Source organism: Panthera leo, chromosome E2, assembly GCF_018350215.1.
Source record: "Panthera leo isolate Ple1 chromosome E2, P.leo_Ple1_pat1.1, whole genome shotgun sequence".
Taxonomy (NCBI): Eukaryota; Metazoa; Chordata; class Mammalia; order Carnivora; family Felidae; genus Panthera; species Panthera leo.
Window position 1 is genome coordinate 40,458,128 of NC_056693.1, and position 23,958 is coordinate 40,482,085.

At 39.7% G+C, this 23,958-nt stretch overlaps 1 long non-coding RNA gene across 1 annotated transcript; it reads right to left on the bottom strand.

Moving 5' to 3' along the window:
* Positions 1–402: 402 nt before the first annotated feature.
* LOC122208481 lies at positions 403–2,434 on the bottom strand. The gene is made up of 2 exons (XR_006197247.1): positions 2,250–2,434; positions 403–672 (listed from the first exon to the last, which is right to left on the bottom strand). It is a non-coding gene; the product is annotated as an uncharacterized LOC122208481 (long non-coding RNA).
* Positions 2,435–23,958: the final 21,524 nt, after the last annotated feature.

The following is a 23,958-nucleotide window of genomic DNA, read 5'->3' on the forward strand; positions in this document are numbered from 1 at the left end:
AAGCTGACACTGTTAAATCCACAGTAAGAACCACTAATTAACTATGGCAAGGACGCTATAATGAGGACATCCAAAAGCATGTTTTTGGAGAATAAATACTGATGACTAACGACCTGTGAAAAAGAATCGTAGTAAAGTTAGATAGTGAAAGAGGCTAATTTTCAGAACATGGATAACTAGTAGTGGATACAGATACGTAAACCCATGCAGAAAGAAAACCATAGATTAAAAAATCACCAAAATGTCAAAGGTGACTATTACTAGGAAGCTGAATTGAGGGCATTTTTCTTTTCTTTCTTTAAGTTTTCCATCATAAGACATACAGATATTTTGTCGAGGGAAATAATACTATTGATACCAACAAGTTCCAATGTAAAAAAAAAAAAAAAACAAAAACAGCTATTAATAGTATTCCACAGAATTTTATTTTCCCAAGTTTCTGGTTCTCTCTATGGAAAAACAAGGGAAGTCTATTCCTTCTTCTGTTTATTGGTTGGCAACTCATCCCTCCGAATGTAGTAAAAGCATGACTTCTTCCTAACGCCATCCCAGAGTTCCACATATCAGGAGCAGTCAGGTCCTGTCACCTCTCAGGCTTGATCGAGCTGGTTTGTTCCTCCCACTCCCCTTCACTGGGAGCTCCCGAAGGGCACAAAAGCACCCAAGTCCAAGCTGGAACTCAAGAGTGCATAGCATTAGCTATTAGCTAATTCATTAATTAATAACATAAAAGACTCAGGCCAAGGAAATGCTGGCCTGATACAAAGTATCAAAGTAGCCCATCGTTCAAAGGGAGCCAGCTTTGTAGACAGCACTTGCTCTCTTAAACATGTCCCACCTGGGGCCCAGGCCCACCCTTCACACTTCATCTGCAAGACTTCAGGCCCTTAGAGTCTTCACTTCCTCCTGCACAAACCATGAGAGGATGGTGGGAATATCCCAGGAAACCAGGAGTTCCATATTGTTCCTGTAGGAGTTGAAAGTGCTCTAGTGGAATGCCGTTTTCTAGTTTATGTTCAACTGAGGATATGGTTTACTGTCTTTTTTCACTGCCTCTGTCTTTGATTTTTAACTTCCAAATTGACTGGTACTCATTTGACAGTTTCAGTGTGTGTCTCTAAAAAGTTAGTGTGCTAGACCGACTTTCAAATTAAAAAAGAGCAGGGGTGCCTGGGTGGTTCAGTCGGTTTAAGCGTCCCCTGCTTCAGATTCTGTGTCTCTGTCTCTGTCTGCCCTTACCCTACTTGCGCTCTCTCTCTCTCTCTCTCTGTCTCTCAAAAATGATATAAATGTTGAAAACAATTTTTAAAAAAATATTAATAAATTACAAAAGAGCAAACAAGTTTCAGAAAGAGATGTGTGTATGCATATGTGATTTCATTTCTTCATACCACAAGTTCTCTTGTTAAATAAGATTCTGCTGGAATCAGGCTCCTTTGTTTATAGGCAAAGAAATGCAGGGATAGGAAAGGAAAGTAGAATTTGCTTTATTTTACAAAATGATGTTCCAGTATTGTCATTTAATCCTTAGAAAACCCCACATGACATGTAATGTCCTTCTCAACTTTTCCATAAGAGAAAATCCTGAAAGCTTGGAGAGGTTCAGAGGCATTGCCAAGGTTCTCAAGTAGTCAGTATTAAAAGCTGGATTCAAAATCAGATCGGAGTCAGAAATCAGCATTGAGAGGGGTGAGGTGAGCTGCGGTCTTTGTATCCCAACTTCCAGTCTTAGGTTGGTCCCCAGCCTTCTGCCTTTGCATAACTTTGCAGCAGAGACAAGAGTAACCTGTGACCTCACTCTCCACCCATCTGCTAACAATCCTGTTTGGAGACCTCACTTCCATCTGTAACCCATTGTGAAGGCATGTCATTAATGAGACACCGGGAACAAACAGAAATCCTGCCTCTTCTCGCAGCTCTGCTACAAGCTGCCTAATTAGGATTTATGGGTGGCCATGATAAAAATGTCTGCATGGTAAATGCCGAGATTTCTCTTGAACTCTTAAATAATAGCCAAACAGAGCCTAATGACTGAAGGGATAGGTCAAATACACCTCCACATTGCCAAGTATGTTGAGGTGGAGGGGCAGACATGTATGTGTGTCAGGGAGCAGAAGAGGCAGGTTGTTTACATAAATTAGGCTAATATGAAAGTCTTCAGCTTCAAGTAATGGCCGTTCTTTGTTAATTCTGACCTGAAGTGGTTTAAGTTCAAGCCTTCCACCCAATGTCATTGAAGAGCCATTCACCGTGTGTAGAGCTCAGTGGTTGTTTCCTGAAGTACATCCTCACTGTGACTGTAGACTCTGCTGTATTGCCTTTGGGTCCCAGGACGAATGGCACCATCCCAGTTGAATGCCACTCTCCCCTCTTCAGTGAGAATATGAAATGACAATGCTAAGTATGACAACAATGACAGCTTTGTTGCCTCATCATCTCTGACTAGTGCCAAATAGGTATGAAAAAGCCTCATATTCATAACATCTCATATTACCCAACCACCCAAGAGGGTGGCTAGAAACGCTCTCATTTTGTACTGAGAAGAAGTGCTCAGCGAGTGGGAGTAACTTGCTCATGGTCAGAGAGCAAGAATGTGGATAAAGTCGGTTTCTGTGACAAGTCTTCACCATTACTTAAGTTTTTTAACCACATGCATGTATTAAGATTTTTTTAAATTAGATTTAGCCAGAAAAGCATCAACAATTAATTGAGGGAATCTAGAAGGAGTCAAAGGAAGAGAAAGCATGTGAGCTTGGCCTAGATGACCCAGGAGAATTTAAGCAGTGGTGTGGGAGAAAGTGGGAGTGGGGATAGAGGGCAAGAATGTGTATGACACATGGGGAAATGCCTATGTTCCTAGGGCTTACAATATTATTGATATGCAGCACCCCCCTCCCCAAAAAAACACCCTTCCCAGTCTATGGATGTCACAGTCATCTACTGAGTCACTCAGACCAGCACCACAGGGGTCATCCTCAATTCCTCTTTCTCTTTCACAGCCCATGTCTAAGCCATCACCACCCACCAGTAACACCCTGGCCAGTCTGTGATCATTTCTGACCTTCTGGCCTCCTGTCTCGCCTGCCCACCACCAGCTTCCGGCCCCCTTGCCTCACACACCGCCCTCCACAGAGATTCCAAGGTGAGATTCCTACCAGGTGAACCAGGCAAGTTGATATTCCCGCTTAAAACCTTTCAGTAGAGTTTATGGTATGACACAATTTTTGTTCATCTGATGATTAATGATGACATTAATGTTATGCCTAAAACACAGTTGTATTTAGAATATTTCAAAATAGGAATATTTAGAGATGACAGTTTTAGCATGCCTGGGGTTTGCTTCAGAGTAATCTAGGGTGAAGAAAGTGAACAGGGACATAGATAGATGAGACTGGCCTGGGAAAGCAGGGTAATTCACTGCATTAACACGGGTAACTTCTTACACTCTTTCATCTACTCACCTTTGAAATTGTGCATAAACAATGTCTACCAAGAAAACTCCTGATGGATTGCCACCAAAACCAAATACTAATTTCCCACCATAGCCTACAATGCCATGTGTGATCTGGCTCAACCTGCTTCCCACTTTTCTTTATGCTCCCGTCTCCTTATTATTCACTCAGCTCCAGCTCCATGGACCGTCCTGGCCTTCAGAGACACCAAGCTCTTCCTACCTCCAAGGGCTCTGAAAGTGCTTCTGCTTCTGCTTGAGATTTTCTTTCTCTGAACCTTGAGGTGGCTGCTCCTGTTCCACATTAAGTTTCAACTCAATGCGACATCTATGGATAAGCCTTTCCTGATCGCTCTGGAAAAATCACACACAATGCCCCCCCTTGCTCCCCACTGTATCATCCTATTCCATCCTCTATGGCATTTAAAACTGCTAGAAGTGTTCTGTTGCTCTATACATTTTTTCTTTAAATCTACTACAGTGTAACTCCCTTCAAGGCAGGAGTTCTGTTCATTCACTCAGATTATCCAGTATTACAAGACTTCCTGGAGTTTAGTAGTTGTTCAAAACATACTCTTGGGGTATTTATGCATCGCTTACAGTGATGCTCAAGCTGATGCTCCCAGAAGACTCTTTTTAATTGTTGTCACAATGACTGAGCAACGCCACTGGTATTTAGGACCCAAGAGTCAAGGATACTGAAAGATTTTCAATGCATGGGCCAATGTCCTGTCCCGTGAAGAATGTCCTGTCCCAAATTCCAAGAATGTCCTCTTTGAAAAAGTCAGGGCCTGAGAATGGCAGAGGTGGTGATTTGGGGGGATGGGGAAGTTTGACATTGGAGGGAGTAGTATGGAATGAAGCAACAGAGAAAATCAGAGCAAGACCAGGACAGGTCGTCTTAACACCATGCTAAAGAATGTGAAATTTATTTTTTTTAGTTGTATTTGTTTTCCATTGGTGCTATAGCCGATTACCATGAACCTAGTGGCTTAAAACAACCCAAATTTATTATCCCACAGTTTTATCAGTCAGAAGTCTGGGTGAACTTGGTTGGGTCCTCTGATTAAGGTTTTGGAAGGCCAAAGCAATGTCACTTGGGCTGGGTTCTTACCCGTAGGTGGTGGAGAATGACTTGTCTGTCCTCAAGTTCATTCACATTCAGGAGTCAAAGTCTTTGTGGTTGTAGAACTGAAATCCCTGTTTCCCTGGTGTTATCAGAGGGGGGCTTGTCTTTGCTCCTTGTTGATGTCCACATTTTTTCTCATGGTTTCCAAGCAATCACCTCCAGCAAAAGGGGCCAAGTCCCTCTCATGCTTTGAATCACCCTGACTTTATCTTCTTGGTCTAAACAGCTAGTTCTAGCTAGAGAAAGTTCTCCATTTTTTAAAGGCTTAGGTAATTGGACCTGGGGCCACCTGGATGATCCAGGTTTACCCTCACTCTTTCAAAGTTCAAAGTAACCTTGATTATATCAACAAAGTCCCCTGTGCTATTAAGGTAACACGTTCACAGGATCTAGGGATTAGGGTGTAGACACATTTGGTAAACCATTCTGGGTACCACAGGAGTCATTGAATGTCTTTAGAGAGGCAAATTAAATTACCTCCACCTGTTTAAATAAACATTCCTTTCTCTGTGGCTATTCTTTAGCAATAGGCTCCCTTTTCCTCTAGGAAGTATGACAGTGATGCCTGCAGGGACTCTGCTGGGAAAGCCATTATAAGCCAGCAGCTACATATCAAGCCAAGTGGTGCTATGGCCCTAGTTCCAAACAGATAAAGCCCAAAGAAGGGAGTGTGCCTGCTTCCACGAATGGTAGGGCTCAGCTGCGTCCCCATTTCTGGGAGAATTTATGAGAGGAGCACATGCCAGGGGGCATGGAAAGCTTCTCTCCCAGAAGCAGATGCTGCTGATCCCCACATAGAAACCACCTCACTCTCCAGCACTCCCAGACACTGCCTGCCAGATGGCCACAGCTGAATCCACAGCTGAATAGATATCTGCTGTTGGCACCAAATACACCTCTGTGGGACTGGTTAAGGACCCAAGGTGGTATGGCAGGGCATCAAATACACATGAACAGTAAAAATGCTTAGGGTGTGCCAGGCACTGTGCTAAGCACTTTGTAGGCATTAACTCAACCTACACAATATTCTCAAGTGGATGCTGTGCTTCTTACACCCGTTTTATACAAGGAGAGACCAAGGCTTGCAGAGGTTGGGTACCTTGCTTGCCAAAGATGACAGAACTGGTGACCAGCAGAGGTGGAATTGGAATGGAGGCAAATAGGATGTGATCACAGTCTCCATCCAGTATCTATGACCTTAGACACTGCACTAGCTATACCTGATTTAGCCCTCTTCCCTGAGCTCTGTTTTATCCAACATCACTTTGCACCAGCTCAGATATGCCCATGTTTGACCAGGAGCCATCTGCAGAGCCACCCTCATTTGTAGGTCACTAACTCTGTAATAACTGTCTCCTGTGGAATGGCCTGTAAAGCTAAGGAGAGGAAAATCGAAGCTGACACTAAAAACGATACCTGTTGCCAAGAAAAGTTAGAAGACCTGAAGCCAAATGTAGGAATGACCCCAGAAGAGGATTAAAAATGGGAAAAAGTGATCTCTGACTCAAGACTCACTTTAGGAACCCTGAGGTACCCACGGTGAAGTTGTGCATGAAGGGCAGACGTCATCATCTGAGCAGGTACTGAGTGCTTGACATACACGAGGAACTAAATTATACCCATTGCACAGATGGTCTCATCTAATTCTTCCATCATCTTTATGAGAAAAGTTGTTACACCAGGTTTATATATGGAGAACCTAGACTGAATAATGTTAAGTAACCTGTTTCAGGAATCACAGCTGATAAAAGGCAGTTCTGATATTTACACCCAGGCAGTCTGACATGAAAAATTACTTAAGTCCCATATTTTCTTCTAAAATGTTGCAGGGTATTTTTCAATTGGTTCTTTGGGTGTTGAGTTGACTCAGGGGAGAAACACATTCTGTCTTAGTGCGATGCTGAAACCGGAGTGAGTCAGGAGAGCATATGCTTCAAGGAATGATGCCCACAGGTTAAGAGATGTTCTATTTTCTACCAATACACCAAGACATGGGTTGCATTTCATAAGTGATTATTGAAGGAATGAATTGAATCAAACTGAAAGAGTAAAGGCATTGGAGAGATAAAACCTATTGTTGGACTGCCAAATCTGAAAGAGAGAAAATCATGGAACATAATCCAGAGGGAAAGGTGAGGTTTTATCTTGAGATTAAGGTAAGTCAGGTACAAAGTGCTATTAAGTGGAGCCATTTAGGTGTGAAATGCTGAGACTTGGGCCACTCCTTCAAATTGCTATCAGGTATATACTGCAGATGCCAGAGTGGGACTGTAGAGAAATACCAACCCTGGCTGGACCCTATGACCATTATCTCTCAGATTGAAACAGGGTATGTTTGGGGAGATGAAAAGAATAGAAATACCAAGTCTTCCCTGGAAACATAGTGACTACTGTGGTATGCACATTACAGAAACACATCTGAGCAGAGTACATGACAATCATTGCCAACAGAATGGGAATTTTTAAGAAATCCACCAGTTCATGAATGGCCAAGAAATATGGGAGATATACATACTAGGTTTATGGCAACACTGGCAAATGAAGGGCACACATATAAAATTTCTTACCTGCAAATGGAGATAATGTACTATCCCATTTCCCATTATCCTACCATACAGGTGTGATAGTTAAATAAATACACTTAGAAACATTCCTGATACACAGGAAGTAGGATTTATATAATTTGAGTGGGTTATTTAATTACAAGAAACTCCAATAAAACATAGTAGGCATAGATTAAAAGTCAGTTTTCTTCTCCTTTTCCTTTTCAATTTGCCCCCTGTTCCAGTTGCTATGACTAATTTGGAAGAGTTAAGGGTGTAAAACAGCATTTATCATACTCATAGATAATGTGTTTCACAAACCATGACAGGTCAGAACTGTGAGGCGTTGTTTCTGCTTAATAATATCAGAACCTTGAAGGCTAGGACTAGAATCTATCTAAAAAGGCTTTGTCACTTACATATCTAGCTGATATGCTATCTGTATCAAATATTATATCTAGTAATTTAGGACATCTAGATGGCATATAACATCTAGAACTACATCATAGTAGTGACTGTGGACTGAGACTTTATCTCTTTATGAGACCATCTAAACAGTCAGTTGGAACATCTACATGTTGGACTGTGCTTCATCCCAATATGGTGGTTATTGCAAGGATCCTGGGAGGAAGACAGGTTGAAGCTGTACTCTTGAATGAAAGAGCAGTCCTTTCCTACTGAGATTTAAGGGAAAGAGAACTAGTCTCCAACTATTGATGGGGAGTGGCAAGGCTCTAGGAGAATATACAGAACAGCAAATATTGCTGTGGCCATTTTTGGAAAATATCATCTGCCATGCCCTTTGATATCTGAACCCCCATGGGTATCATCCATCTGATTTATTTTAAAGAGAAGCTAGGAGAATATTTTTTTTATGTTAATCTGTGTCAGTATCCCAGTGTATCTAAATCTTGATGAAATTATACTCTGAAATTCTAAAGGGAGTTTGGTTTGAGAATAGCTCTTTATTGTTTCCCATTCAATGTCCTATACATGCTGAAAAATAAAAATTAAAAGTTTAGATTTTTATTAGGCAAGAGTAATAAGTCCCCCAGTGAATCAGTAGTGTTTTGCATGATATGCATTTTCTAATTCTCCCATATGGTTGGTTAAAGCTCCATATTTCTTTCTAATTCAAACGTAACATTTAGGGAAAACATATAACTGGCCTCTTGTTGGCCCAGTTCCCTCATCTGTCAAATGGAAAAGAATGGTATACATAAGCAATTCACAAAGTGCACTCATTGGCATGCTAATTAGGATAATAAAGAAAGGGTACTGTGATCAAGTAATTTAAGCAGAGTATGATAGGACTTATGTTGCAAGGTTTCTCAGAGCCTTTAATATTTATTTGAAATCTTTCTTTCTTTCTCTTTCTTTCTTTCTTTCTTTCTTCTTTCTTTCTTCTTTCTTTTCTTCTCTATTCTTTTCTTTTCTTTTCTTTTCTTTTTTTTTGACCATGGACTTTTTTTTTTTCTTTTTCTGCAAGTTCACCTTGAAGGGCTAGAGGTCCCTGAACTATTCTTTCAAAAATGCTGAAATGGGCCAATCATTCTTAGTTTGTATCTCTATACAACACTGTTTTATAGAGAATGGTATTCTTTTCCCCGAAGCGCAGAGAGGAAAAATGAAAAGAATAATCTCAATGTTACATGTGGGTCTCCTTATTTATTTCTAACCATTTTGGCGTCTATTACATCTTCCTTTTCTAAGATCTATTTTAAGATGGCCTCTTCCCAAAATTGCTTTTTAGTAATAGCAATTATCATTTATTGAGCACATATCATGGGTTAGGCTCATATAAAGCCCTTTGCAAAAGTGGCTTCATTTAATTCTCTAAATGACCTGAAGAAGTCAGAAATGTTACTATCCCCATTTTTCAGATGGTGAAACTGAGATTCAAAAATAGTAAGGAACTTGTCCAAGGTCACAGGTAAGGAGCAGAGACAGGATTTAAAACCAGGTCTCAAGAAGACCAGTGAACACCTTGTAGTCTGCTGTTTGTATCACACAGCTGCCTCTGCAAAAATAGTGGGTGACACTTCACATCCCAAAAACTACCTGTAGTTTTAGTAATTAATCTAATGTTCCAGCTCATCCTCCATGCCAATTCCTGATCTACTTCTCAGATTCTGATCTACTTCTCAGATTGTGGAACTTTAAACTGGGTGATAATAAAACATGATGTTTATGTGGCTGCAGCTTCTGCTGCTGCTAATGGTGATGACTTATTTATTCATTTCTTATTATTTCTTATTATTTTATCATTGGCTATGGAACTTCACTTTTGACATTGCAGTTCCAGCTTCAGTTCAGCCTCATGCAAAATTTCAACTCATTCTCTTGTTAGGGGACTTTTTGTAGTTCTGGGTTAATAACTCATCTGATCCATCTTAACCCCACGAGATTTCTGCTCAGCGCTGGTTGTCCACTGTGGTGCAATTGTTGTTCATGTTCCACTGAGCATACGTGCACTGTTTTGGTTCAAAGTCCCCATGAAGCAACTGTAGAGTGTTTCCACAAAGAATTCCATCAGCGTTCACTGCCATGAAAACAAGGTTGAGAATTGGCACCAACTGATTAAGTATTTATTGAGCATCCACTATGTGGCAAGTCCTTAGCTGGAGATACATAGGTGAACAGGAACAGAACCAGTCCCTGCCCTCATGAAAATGGCCATTTAGTAGGGGAGACCAACACTAGCGCCATGCTCATGGAAGTGGATTTATAAAAGCAAACTGAGATAAGTAGACTGAAGTGAAGGAACAGGAGTCCACGAGGCTGCAAACCAAACCTGATTTTCTGTAAGGGGTCCGTGAAATCTTATTTGAGAACATGATCCCATCGTTGAGATCTGAAGGGCAAGTAGCATTAATGAGGTAGACGTGTGAGATATCCCAAAACCGGAAGGGGCAGCATGTACAAAGACCCTCACAGCCTGGGCTGTGAGGTGTGGAAGCTGACTATTGTGGCTAGAGCGTGAGGGGTCACGGTCTGGCTCATATCTCCTTTGACATTCAGAGCCTTGTGGGCCAAGAAAAGGAATTTATCATAAGAGCAATGAGATGCCACTGATATCCCAAGCAGGAAACTGAAATTAACATATGTGCATTTTTAAGAAAATCACTTTGACTACAGTCACAAGAGAGAACTGGAGGGGTCAGGGTGGATTTAGGGAAACCAGTGTAGAGGCTGTTACTATAATCCGGTAGAAGACTGTTGACAGCTGGCCTCTGGTGGCCTTTTCTGCTCTTATTTTAGATGATTTTATGTTTATCCAGCAGAAATTTTGGACATTATTGACCTGCACTTATTTGAAACAAGCATTAAGGTTTATTTGATTTTTATACAATTCCTTAGGAGATGTATCTTATTTTAAATTGGGCTGCCTGTACTGTCAAATTGTCTCTACAGGTAGGGGACACTTCACTGAGTATGATTGTTAAAGAAGAAGCCCAGCCAATCAACTTTTTAAGAAGTCAAACTGTCTGGTGTGTGGTATGTGTATTCTAGTTAACGAGAGAGGAATGTCCTTGAGGAGATATATACGTTTGGGGAGGCAATGTCAGCTACTCCTTCACTGAATAAATATTAACCAAGAATATTTATCGAGCACTTACTATGTGCTCGAAGCTGTTCTAGCCTCTAGAATAAAGTATCATGAGACAAACTAAGTCTCTCTTTCTCTCTCTCTCAACTTAATTCTGTTTGAAAGAATGCAGTGTTTGGGTGCACACAGATATGACTTTTGATCCCATCTCCACCACTGTGTGACCTTGAATAATTCACCTTTCTGAGATTGATGTCTCTTATCTCTAATTCAAGGAGAATAATATCTAATGATTTTAAAAATAACATCGAAGTATTTTCTAAGTTGAGATAACATAGGTCAATTGCCTAACACAGTATCTGGCACACACTTTCATGATTAACCTAAGGTTCCCAAATTGAGATTCTACTATAATTACTTTTGGCACTCATGTTCATGTTTGGCAATAATTTTAATTACCTCACCAAGACACTATATTCTTTTCATTGAGAGATACTTACAAGTTTGGCATATTTTATTACTTTAAAAATTCCCATATCTGGGCACAAATTTCAGCTTATGATTCTAAGTTATGATCCAAAATGGCCTTAAATTATGGCAATATTTTGCTCTATCTCTCTTTGTAATTTTAAAGACTATAGTCAAAACTACACATGTATGAATACATATGCAAACATGTATAAATACACACACACACACACACACACACACACACACACACATGCACACAGGCCTACACACCAGCAGGGTGTGAGGGACACCTTTGATACTTTTATCAGTTTACATTTTGAATGTATTATCAAAGTCCTAAAATAATTTCTGAAGCCTTGAAATAGTAGTGCTGTTGGCAATTTAATCCCCACTTTATTCACTACTTCTGCCCCAGGCTGCAAAAAATACAGCATTGTTCATGGGTAATTTCCCACTCCCTCCTGCTGCTAACAAAATGGATACTTTCTTTAAACTAGAAAACACACTGTCTGGCATTGCTCACTTCAATTGGCAATGGGTCCCATATGATCAAAGTCATAGCCTGCGGAGGGACAGCTCCCATCTCTTTGAAAAAAGACTCAGTGGTCTCTAATTCACAGGCTTGTGCCTACTCAGGTTTTTATACATTTACTTTCACTAGAAGAGGAACAACAATACCCTGTATGTCCAAATATAAGTCGGTCTTTTGTTTTTCCCAGCATGGAAAATCCAAAGAGATGTCAAGCATCAACCTAAACTCTTGAATGAATTGATTTAGTTATAGATTATTTGTATCATTCAAATGAAGATCAAACTCTTCTCAACCTTCTCCAAGATCAGCCTTTTTGTGTCATTAGCCCAATTCTTCAGGGCATTTAATCTTCACTTTCATCAAAGTTGCCTAAAGGACAGAGATTTTGAGCCCCTGTATGATGATGTCACTTGTTTCCAGTGACCACTCTGTAATACGCTCTTCTATTGTGTTTCTCCAGTCTTCCTCATAGCATGTATTTTTGACCGCCACGATGTAACTACTTACTCTATTTCTTTTTAAAAGTCATTTTTAAGAGGCTTGTTTACAACAGCATCTAAGCTTCCAATTATGAGCGAGAGCCCCAGGAATAATTGCTAAATTGTGTTAAATTCCCTTGCCTTTTTATTTTTTTAAGCTGATTCTGCCAGTGACCTCTTTAAGCAGTCCAAACTAGTATTGATTGAGGTCCTTTCAGGCTAATGTGCGGTGCTTTGTTCAAGCTACAGTAATTGAGAAAGTGCTCTGTGATGTGAGATATTTTATTAGGACTCAAATAGGAAACTTCTATTGGAGTAATGTTTCTTGGGGGAAAAGAAAACATTATTTTGTATGTGAACTGTATGTTTCATTGCATAAAATCTACTATGCCCCCTCCCTCCTCCTTGCCTTTGAAAAATAATGTTTTTTAAATTGTTACTTACCTATTTATTTAGAGAGCATGTGTGCATGAGTGTGTGGGGGTGGGGGGCAGGTGGTGGCAGAGAGATGGAGAGAGAGCATCCCAAGCAGGCTTTGAGCTGTCATTGCAGAGCCTGATGTGGGGCTCGATCTCACCAATCGTGAGATCATGACCTGAGCTGAAATCAAGAGTCAGATGTTTAACCAGCTGAGCCACCCAGGCACCCCAAAAAAGAATGTTTTTAATACTTTGTGGCATTCTTTAGTGTTGAGACCAGCCTCCATGTTTCACACAGTGATCTGTAGACAACCCATTTTGTAAGCCATTCTGAGTTTTGCTATACTGTGTATATTTAGCCATTTAGTATTTACTATGTGTTAGGCTTTGGGATAAATGCTTTCTGTTTACTTTTTTTTTAATCTTACTAACATGCTCACAGCAAACTCTGTGGCAGAGGTTTCTGTTCTCTCCATTTTGCACATGGGAAGAACTGAGGTTTAGAAAAATTAAGTAACTCACCAAGTATCACACCTAATAAGTGGCAGAGCTGAGCCTCACACCCAGGTCTGTCTGATTTCAAAATTGTATGCTTTTTGTGAAGAGAATGTTTGTATGGACATTCATACCATATGTCTATGAAAGTAGTTTTAGACATCTCTTGGAGGGAGAAAGATTGTCTTATCATTAGGAAAGGTATAATTTAATGGGCCCTGTTCCTGTATTTTAAAAATCAAAGGATGACCCTGCAGTTTTAGTCCTAGATTTTTGAATAAATAAGAGAAATGAAGCATATGTTCACACCAAAACTTGTACATAAATCTTCATATCAGCTTTGCTCATAATAGTCTCAAAGTGGAAACCACCCGTATATATATCTGCAAATATCCACTAACAGGTGAATTATTTTACAAGTTGTGTTATAGTTCAATGGAATACTATTCAGAAATAAAAAGGAAAGAACTATTGATACTTGTAACACATGAATCTGAGAAACATGTTGAACAAAAGCAAAGCACAAGAGTATATAATGAATGATTCCTTTTACGTGAACTTCACAAACAGGTAAAACTAACTTACAGGAATAGAAATGAGATCAGTCATTACCTCAGTTAAGGGTTAGGGGTGACTGCAGAGGGGCCCTGGAGAACTTTTGGGATGGGTCATCCTTTGATTGTAGCTGTGCTTATGTGCATGTGTATACTTGTTAAAACTCACTTTAGTGCACATTTAAATGGGGACCTTTTATTTTATGTAAAATATACCTCAATAAAGTTGCTCAAGAAATTAAAGAAGAAAATTTATGATGAAAACTAGGAACACTTAGACATTAAAAAAAAAAGACTGGCTAATTTGAGGACAGATTACAAAAGTGTTGAGATTACAAATTATAAAATACAAAGGTGTTGAGAACTTGAAGTTAGTTAATGAAGGCAATAATGAAGAAATGAGAGATATTTGACCTTGAAAATAGACAAGTCAAGGATAAAGGTGGACTGACTTCAAACATGAGACACAGGGTTATATGTAAGAGGGAAGAATGGGAACAACCATGAAACATGTCAGGGGTGGAAATCTGGGTTCAACCTAAGGAAACCTTTCTGACAACTATAGTTAGCCAGTGAAGTGGGCTGTCCTTTTTGGTGGTAAACCCCCAACAGACGTGCTCATACAAGTTGGGTAAACAACAGTCAATGATGAGGTTCAACAGATCCTTAAAATACATAAGGACAAATTAGAAAACTTTTTAAATTATTTTTTAAGTTTATTTATTTATTTTGACAGAGACAGAGATAGCGTGAGTGGGGGAGGGGCAGATAGAGAAGGAGAGAGAGAGACTCCCAAGCAGGCTTTGTGTGCCAACTGCAGAGCCTGATGCAGGGCTTGAACTCACGAACCATGAGGTCATGACCTGAGCCAAAATCAAGAGTCCGACACTCAACTAACTGAGCCACCCAGGCATGCCCCTAGAAAACTTTTAAATAAATATTCCATCTATGAGATGGAAAACTCAAGTTCTTTTAAGGTGTCTGTAAAGTCCATTTCAATTCAAAAACCATATATGAACAAGTCTAATTGAGGGGCAGCTGTCCATGTGTCAACATTTGGGATGGTTCATTAAATTAAAATGCGCAGAAAATTGGCCTTAATTCTAAGAAGGCATTTGGGCCTCCTTATAAATGAAATACATTTATTCTTCCCCCCACCCCCCCATCTGTGAACTGTTTCGTTTCATCAAATTTTGTGGTGCTCCTAATAAAGGCTGGGAAATGTGTTCCAAATCACAGGGAATACACATATATACACAGAGTGTCAATGCCAATCCAGTTGTGGGGGAAAGGCCCACACATATTATAACTGCACTCAGGTGACAACCCAAAGAATACCAAATACCAATTGCTCTGGAGGTTCAAAGCCTGAAAGAACCATTGCTATCTCCATCAAGATATGACAGGGCCCCCTCAAAATCAACATGGTGAAAACCCAACTTACTATCTGCTCAGTCAGCCTTCTATTCTTATACACCCAAAACCTGAACCTGTGACACACTCTTGCATCTCATTCACACACCCCCTCACTCCCACCATGTCCAGCTGCTATTTTGCTGGCCATTAATTTTGCTGATATACCTCTTTAGCATGTCTCCTATAGCACATTTGTCTTTTCATTCTCACTGCTATGTCTTTCATCAGGCACCCATACATTATTCCCTGGTTTAACGAAATGGCTTTCTAAATAGCCTCCTTGTGCCTAATACACCCCTTCTGGGCAGGGAAGCCAGTTCAGCAAAGCATTTAAGACCCTCTGAATCTCAACCTTGTCCACCTTATTACCTGACCCAGTCTCGCAGCTTCTCTCATTTTATACTCTGCTTCATAATAGTTGATTGAAATTTCTATCACTGGTTCTGGTTTGTTCCAGGGCTACTATCTTGCTACATGTAGCCTTTCCCACATTTAATCTGGAGACTCCTACCATGGAAACCTTAAGCAAGAGAAGTGAGAAGAAAATAAAGTATCCCATTAGTGGTGGTTGAGCCAGGAGAGGAGGGTGATGTGGTTTGAGATCTCCTACACCTTCACTTTCTTCCTTGACTCTAGGGCATTGCTTTTAGATAAATCCTTAAAATCACTAGACTGAAAGGAAGCTGTGAAAGAGAGCATCTACTCCAGCAATTTTCAAATTGTGCTCTGTGGACATTAGTTCTGCTGAGTAGATCCGTACCTAATTTGTTCAACCAGTTACAGATGTCTAGAAGGTGGAAAAGAAAGAGACCTGACCTTAGCTACTATGGCATAAAGAAGACACTGAGGCAAATCTGGGAACACAAAAGTTTTGTTGAGAAATAGCAGAAGCAGAGTTGAGCAGGAAGAGCCTCAAACCAAGGTGCCAATCTAATAGCCCAAAGAGAAGGAGGAAAATAGAGAAGACCTGCATTGAATGGAAATGGCTTTGCCATTGTTACCACCGTTTGCTTAGTCATTACTCAGAGAACACTCCAAAAAGAGTGTGATTTCAGCTCAAAAGCAGAGGCGGACCCTGGAGGAGTTAACACATTGAGGCTGTCAGCTAACCACACTCCTCCCAGATGGGAGCAAGTCCTTTCTTGAAGTGGAAGCAGAGCAGTGCATTTCTGAAATTGTCACAGTTTACCCCTGGTGCTGCATGACTCTTCTGCAAAAATATCAAAGGATCTGGGGGTGGGGGGACTTCCCTTCCTGAGAAGGCACTTAGAAGGCAGAGGCTAGCCAGATGAATTACAGTCCTTGTTGCTGTAGTCTGTCTCAGGGCTATAACTGGTACTCATTTTCTCTCTCCTCAACTATCCATTTTAAACACCCCCTCTTGCTCAGCTACCTGATAAATTAAACCTCATTTCTAAGGCATCCGAGCTCCTAGTGATTACACCCTTCTCAGCCAGAGTCATTGCTCCTGTCCTTTCTCTATCACAAATAGGCAAGAAGGAACCATGAGACACCCGAATAGGTTATCTGAGTTCCATAGATATCCCTCCTACCCCCATGGTGTGTCAGTAGCCTATATCCTACTGCTGATCAGGATCAATTTTACCTGACAAGATGTTTATTTTCTTAATGCCTGATGGTCACTGGACACAATTAGCCCAAAATACCCAAGTGACAACCATAACTCATAGTGCAATGTGAGAGTTGTTTGCTCTCATGGGGGATAATCTGCTCCCTTTGGTGACCGGGACCTCTAACCCTGTTCTGCTCTGAGTTTCAAAGATGAGAAGCACAGAATTCCCCAGTGCGTCATTGGGAACGACGGTAGTAAGTACTTCTACTTCTGTGTCCACCTACAACCATGTCATCTTCATACAGAGAGCACAACATAATAATAAAGGCTTTAATTGAGTGGATATACCACATTGTGGAGGAAGGCAACCCATCTTAGCAGAGTACTTCTCCATGAAATTGTTTCCTCATCTGTACAAGCAGGTGGATAGATTCAATTATGTGAAAGTTCCCTCCTTCCAAAACCCTTAACTCTACTTCTCTAAGATGTTAAAGAACTTCCTTGAGAACTATCTGAAAATTTGTGAAGTCACTAAAACAGTTGATTTTAATGAGTTTTCTTGCACTTGCATACATCTATATACTGTATTCCCATATAGCTACTTGTTGCAGTAGATTTTGTATTACTTTTGAATCTCTTCACATGTGAAACAACCTCTGTGTGAAATCTTAGCTTTTTCAAGATTGCCATTAGGATTCAAAGGAAAGTAATTTTCCTGCCAAGATTTCTCCCTTTGTTATCTCATCTTTCCATCACAGGCTCCATTCAGTCTGTTATAGAAGTCAGGCAGCGCTTAGGGTTGCCCCCTTGCATGGAGTATTAAATCATTGGCCATCTCTTCCACTGTATTTGCACATAAAGGTTTGGTATAAAGGTTAAGAATCCATCTTGATATTATCATTTGGGTAATCAAAGAAGTAATTACAAAAATGCTCTTGGAAGAGAGGCAGCATGATTCAGTCTTGGAAAAGCAATTTATTTGCTGCTTTTTTTTTTTAAAGCAGATTTGGCATGGGTCCATGATTAATTTAACATTTACTCAACATAGCAATGAAGGGGACCTCTTTTTATTATAGACAAGTTATTACAATCAAGTTGAGAAATGATTGCATATTTAAACATGTGATTATATCATAGTTCATATGCTGAATATATGAATTACTAATTAAGACAATTCTAATGCTTAGGGCACAGCAAATATACCCAAGTAATATCCTTTTGTTTCAAATCTTTCTGATGAGTGACTTTGCACTAAATCGTAAATCCATAAAATCACAAGACTAGAAGGAAGCCATGAGAGCATCTACTCTAGCAATTTTCAAAGTGTGCTCTGTGGAACCCTAAGGCTCCCCCAAAATGAATCAGGAGAGCCACAAAAAAGAAAAAGAAGGCCAAGTAAGTGAAGTTCCAAGTCCTTTGACCTGCTTCAACTTGAACAGCCCCTTTCATAAAGTTTCAAAGCTAATTGTGTTAACTACAGAAGTTTTTTTTTTTTTTTTTTTTTCTAGTTTAGTTTTCTAAATATAAACCCCTTATGTCAACTTCCCTCCACATGGCTATCTCATTCTGCTGGAATTGCTCATGTGGCAGGACTCTGTATCTACTTTTGAGGCTGTCAATTCTATTCTCAGAAAGATCTTAAGAGGTCTTTTGTGATTCTAACAAAACCATGTATCCCTACAGTATACATTTTGTACTTGACTGCATTGTTTGGAGTCAATTTACAAAGATTTCATTATGTGTGTAATAGGTGGTGTTCAGAGATGGAGGTTAGTGTGCACGATGTTGATTAGGGAATGCCCTTGGAACTGATCCCTGGAAGTGTGGGAAAGGATTCAGAAAAGGAAGAAGCCACCCTGTGATGCATGCACAAAACTAATCCCCCAAGGAGTTCTGGAACTAACAGTGAACAAACTCCTTGATTAGGCAAACTCAGAATCCAACTCTGTATTCTACCCAATTTTGATATTGTTCCATGCTTGAAGTTCCTTTAGGGAATGGTCTTTTGCTTCTTTTATTAGGTTAAGCATATCTAAAGCTGTACTATGGCAACCTAACCTGGTTACAGACTGAGTGTCCAGGAGGGGAATGAAGGAACATCTTGAGGGACCATTGGTATCTTTTGGAGGAGAGGTCTCTGAGTTGCCTTAAAGGAAAGAAGATGTGCTAGCTTTTAAACAGGAAAAGTGTGGACCACTGCTGCAAATGAAGCAGATGATTCAGGGAAGTGTGAGAAATCAAAATTTTTAGGTTCATCAATCTAGATGTTCCCATTCCATTCTTTTCCCAACCAGTGTTCTAAACTTCACACAGCAGATCTGCCTCATTGTGTTTTTTTGTTTGTTTTAGAGAAGCTTTAGGTTCACAGCAAACGTAAGAGGAAGGTACAGGTATTTTCCATACGCCCCTTGTGTCCCACATGTTCATAGCTTCCCCCATTATCAATATGCCTTACTAAAGTGGAACATTTGTTACAACTGAAGAACCTATATCAATACATCATAATCACCCAAAGTGCATAGTTTAATTTTTTTTTAATTTTTTTAAATGTTTGGTTACTTTTGAGAGATACAGAGACAGAATGTGAGTGAGTTAGGGGCAGAGAGAGAGGGAGACACAGAATCTGAAGCAGGCTCCAGGCTCTCAGCTGTCAGCACAGAGCCCGACACAGGGCTCGAACTTATGAGCTGTGAGATCGTGACCTGAGCGGAAGTCGGGTGCTCAACTGACTGAGCCACCCAGGTACCCCCAAAGTGAATAGTTTACATTAGAGCTCACTCTTGGTGTTGTACATTCTATGATTGTGGACAAATGTTCAATAACATGGATCCATCATTATAGTGTCATGCAGAGTATCGTCACTGCCCTAAAAATGCTGTGTGCTCTTGCCTATTCATCTCCTCTTGCCCAGACCCCTGGCAACCATTCATCTTTTTACTGTCTCCATAGTTTTACCTTTTCTAGAATGTCATATAATTGGAAACACACAACATATAGCCATATCAGATTGACTTCCTTCACTAGTAATATGCATTAAATTTCCACCATATTTTTGTACAGCTTGATAACTCATTACTTTTTAGTGCTGAATAATATTCCATTTTCTGGGTGCCTCACAGCTTATTAACCAATTCACCACCTGGTTGCTTCTAATTTGGGGCAATTAAGAATAAAGCTGCTATAAACATCCATGTGCAGGTTTTTGTGTGGACATAAATTTTCAGCTCTTTTGGGTAAATACCAAGGAGTGTGACTTCCAGATTGTAAGAATATGTTTAGTTTTCTAGTAAACCACAAAACCATCTTCCAATAGCAATAAATGAAAGTTCCTGTCACCCCACATCCTTGTCAGCATCTGGTGTTATCAGCGTTTTGTGCTCTCTGACATTCTAATAGATATGTTGTAATATCTTTTTTGTGTTAATTTTTAATTCCCTAATGACATATGATGAGGAGCATCTTTTGGTAATCTTATTTGTCTTCTGAATATCTTCTTTGGTGAAGTTTCTATTAAGATATTTGGCCCATTTTTTAATTGAGATGCTTATTTTCTTATTGTCCAGTGTTAAGAGTTTTGGCATTTAAAAAAATATTTTTAGTAACAGTCTTTATCAGATAGGTCTTTTGCAAAAATATTTTCTCCCAACCTGTGGCTTCACTTCTTGTTCTCTTGATATTGCCTTTTACAGAGCAGAAGTTTTAATGTTAATGAAGCCCAGCATATCAATTATTATTTTTATGAGTGGTGTTTTATCTAAAAAACTCATTGCCATACCCCAGTCATCTAAGTATTCTTTTATCTTCTAGGAGTTTTACAGTTTGTATTTTACATTGAGGTACATGAGTAGTTTGAGTTCATTTTTTAAAGGGTGTGAAATCATTTTTAGGTTTTTTTTTTCCTTGCATGTAGATGTCCAGCTGTTCCAGCACCATTTTTTTTGAAAAAAAAACTTTCTTTGCTCCGCTTTGTTGTTAGTTTTAAGTCAACCTGCTGAATAAATCCTGGCCCCCTTATATTGCTTAGGTTTCTCTGTTGTCTTACTTTAGGAAGTGAGGACCTCTTTGAACCCTGCCAAGGATGCCCTCTGGCTTTCATACAGTTTTCCTTGTCCATTAATCACTCTCAGCATTTGCTATGTTTGTTTAGGAAGAGGAGCTTACCATCTTCTGCTGTCCTTATGATTATTATATCCCCCACTTAAATCACAGCTCAATATGCTGCAGGAACTAATGCATTTCTTTTTAACAGTGTACAATCCCAATTCACCATGAGTAAAAGTTTAGATTGGACCACCACTTTGTGCCAGGAGCTATCTGTGTTCTGCTTACCGCTGTTAAGTTCTCATTTCTAGCCAGGCAACTATTGATCTAGGTCCAAAATATCACTTTATCAACTGCTATCTCAGACCACTCTTGATATCAACTTTGTAAGTTTGTTTCTCCAGGAAGACAGTTTTAGTTGGGGAGTGCTCTTGGCATCAACAAATGTGGGAGAAGGAGGAAGGAAGCAGGGTTGGGCAGAGTGAGATGTCAAGCTGAAATGCTGGCTCAGTATCAGCCTTGACGAATCTCATTGGAATTCCCGTAGTTAAAATGGCCTGTTAGCATTGTACCCACTGGGCTGAAATAGCCTAGCCTTTATATTCCCATCTCAATGAGACATTGGATGTGAGCCACCCCAGGAAGAATGTGACCATGAGCAGAGTTGCTGTCTGCAGACATTATGCTGGTTGCTTTATCTCATTTAGTCCCCACATTGAGAATGAAAGTTTTATTTTCATTCAATTTTGCATTCATCTATTCAAGTATTCAAAAACCTTAAATTTGTGAATCTGTCTTATGTAGTGGGAACTTGGAGATAAATGACCTATTTCTGCTTAAGGGTTCTGAAAGGAGTTGACAGTTCATCCGAGTCCTGAGGAATAAGAAGCCTACACAACATCACTACTATCTCTACACAAATATTGAACAGATATCTCTAACCTTAACAAGTTCAGATTGAATCTCATTCCCTTCCTTATTCACCCACCAATTGCTCATGTCAAAATCTTTGGAATGACTCTTCACTCCCATCATTCTTGTTTGTCCTTCTTCATGCAATCATGTTGGCTCTACCTTCAAAATACAGCAGGAGTCCAGCCACATCCCACCAAATTCAATGCCATCACCCTGGTCTAGAGCATCATTTTCTGTCATCAAGATTACAATCGGTCTCCCTCATTCTATCCTTGACTATATATAATCTATTCCCAATACATCAGCTAGAATGATGATTTTGTACTCAAAAATTATCGTTGACTCCCCACTTCACTTAAAGCATAAAATTGAAACCAATGGCCTAAAAGGCCCAAATGATCTATTTCCCGTTATCTGTGTGATCTCACTGTCTAATACCCTCTTTTTTGTTCTTTCCATTTCTGGAACACAGTTTGAAACAATACATGTATGAATCCATGGTGAAAAATGATCCAATGCTGGATAAAGCAGGGGAGAAAGGGATTTGTATGATACAGCAAGGCAACTGGAAATGTGTCTCTTTAGAAGTAGTAGAAAACATTTGAAGCATTTCAAGTAAGAAAATAAAACTATTAGAAATTTTGTTTTGAAAAGATAAGCTGATAGCTCACATGAAAGATGGACTAAAAGAGTAAAACACAAGTGTCAAGGAAGATATAGGTATTTCAATCACATAGATGAAAGAATATTAGAGCCTAAAAAAGAGCTCCAGCAGCAGATATAAAAGGATAAAATCAAAATGTGGCATGGTCTGAGCTTGAGAGATACTTACTGTGTATATAATTAGTCCTTTGAGTAATTGAATGATTTCTATAGAAGATGTATAAAGAAGGATTGCCAGGATCCTGGATTGCACAACTGGGAGGATGTGGGTACCATTCATGAAGATAAGCAATAAAGGAAGAGGAACGCATTGGAGAAGAAGATGCTTTCTACTGGGGATGTGTTGGCTTGAATGCCCTAGCTTATCTTGCAGGTGAGGTATTTTAGGAAGAAGTCAATCAGACAATTGAAGTTACAGAACTGAAATTCAGGAAATAGATCAAAGTTGGACATAATAGCTCTTGGGAGTCAGTTTAGAATGGCTATTGGAATAATGAAGAGAGCCTTGGAAATATCGATACTTAGGTATAAGTAGACGTAGAGGATCACATACTCACAACTGACAAAAAGAAGCTCTTGAAGTTTGGAGTACAAATTAGTTACCTTTTGTCTTCTCCAGGTTATAAGTAGTAGAGAAAAAACAGAGAACCTATGTGAGATGCAATACATCAGCTTTATTTATGTTTCAGTAACTCCTAAAACATAGTACTCCTTAGAAAAGTTGGGTTTGCCTAAAACCTGACCTATGAATGTTTCCTGTAAACTGTTTTCCATGCTACTATGCCAGTGGATTTCTGAGTGTATTTGGTCAGTGGATAATACTGGTGGAAGATTGAAGGGTATCGTTTAGGGGCATTTTATGAAAATAGTTGTGTATCCACAGTGGTTCCAGCTTCTGAGTACTATCTTCTCTATGGTATGAGGAAGGCCTTGCTCCGATTTTAGCTCCCAAAAGAAAGTCTCAGCGACTGGGTTCTATTAACACCTCCTTCCTCAATTTGTCCCTTCAGCCCTAGGGATAAAAGCAGCTTCCCAATGTTGCCAAAATCTCGTTTGTTTTTTGACTTTTCACCATGAGATAATTGGCTGCTCAGTTCTGTATCACTTATGTAACCCATTAAGCCTGTTTACATTAACCTGTACTAAATTTGAATTAGCTAGAGTGGTCTCTGTATTTTTCATTTGATGTGACATTGATTCACATATTTGAAAAGCATATCTCGAAACTAAAGCCAAAAACTTAGCCGCCTCCTACTAGTTCTCTGTCACAATCAGTAACCCCAAACAAAAGGGGGTACACTTTCCTATTTTTAACAGGCTTGATATAACTATCCAGCAAACAAAAGAAAAAACTCAGGGAAGAGGGCAGAGAGAATGGGTCTATTTCCCAACTGAAGACTAGGGGCAGAAGTTGGGTCAATATCTTTGGGCAAAAAAAGAGCCATGAACTTCCTTTATGAGCTGAGAAATTACCCTCTGGTAAATGAAATCCAAGGTCTCAGCTATCTCCCCAGTCAGATAAGTCATCCCCAAGGTGAGTGGATTAGTCCTGCATGCCTTCCCTATGAAGGACTGAGCCACAGGGGAAGGGGATACTTGATGCTCACTCTTACCAGACTATTTTTGAAGGAACAGAGTAGCTAGCTCTTTCCCTTTATTGAAAGCTATGGTCTGGAAAATTAATTCTTTCCTGCAAGTAACTAGGGAGACAGGAAAAACTGGTGTGG